The following is an 830-nucleotide window of genomic DNA, read 5'->3' as shown; positions in this document are numbered from 1 at the left end:
CGCCCCCCCCGCCCCCCCCCCCCCCCGAGCCTGCGCTTCTCCCGGCCGAGGAGCCCCGCGGCGGTCAGGCCTGTTCCGCGCGCTCCTCCAGCTTCGCCGCCTTCCTGAGCCGCGGGGCCCGAACCGGCGCGGTCCTCCAGCTGCCGCGTGCCACGGGACACCGACGTCCGCCTCTTCCCCCCGCTTTCCTTTCTTTTTAGTTCCCTGCCCGTCCTGGTTTTAGCTCCCGGACCCCACCCCGGCCGGGGACCCCCTGGTCCAGACTTTAACAGTAGCAAAGGGCCTGATTCCTAGAGCGCCCCCCGCCGCCACGACCCAGCTAGCGAGACTTCCCGAGCTCCCCCTGCCTTTGCGGCCCCGCCGCAGAGCCCGTTTCCTCCTGCCCCCGTCCCCGGAGGTGTTTTAATCCATCTGCTCTGAAGCCCTGGGACCCGCGCGGAGCCCAGGCCGGTGCGCGGCTCTTCTCCCGTCGGTCCCTGCCCCCTCCTTCCCTTTCAGTTTTGATTCCTTTATTTTTTAGACTTTTATTCCCCTCCCTTAACTGTGGGTCAGCAGCTGTTCCTGTCTCACCAAGGTCACCCCAGTCCCCTTCCTCGTCCCCGTCCCCCCCCCAATCCGCTCAATTCAGGTGAGAACAAGAGAAAAAACACACACAAAAAAAAACCAACCTCCTCTTCGATGTGTAACTTTTTTATACGATGTCTCGGTTTCTGTAACTTTGCACACGCTCCGTGTTGAGTTGGATTGTACCGGCTTTTTGTATTTGGAGAAAGAGTGACTATTGAACTTTACCCCGGGCTCCGCCTCTCTCTCTCTCTCTCTCGGTCCCT

The sequence above is a fragment of the Alligator sinensis genome, unplaced genomic scaffold (assembly GCF_000455745.1).
Source record: "Alligator sinensis unplaced genomic scaffold, ASM45574v1 scaffold107_1, whole genome shotgun sequence".
In the NCBI taxonomy this organism is placed as follows: Eukaryota; Metazoa; Chordata; order Crocodylia; family Alligatoridae; genus Alligator; species Alligator sinensis.
This window is presented reverse-complemented; position numbering follows the sequence as displayed.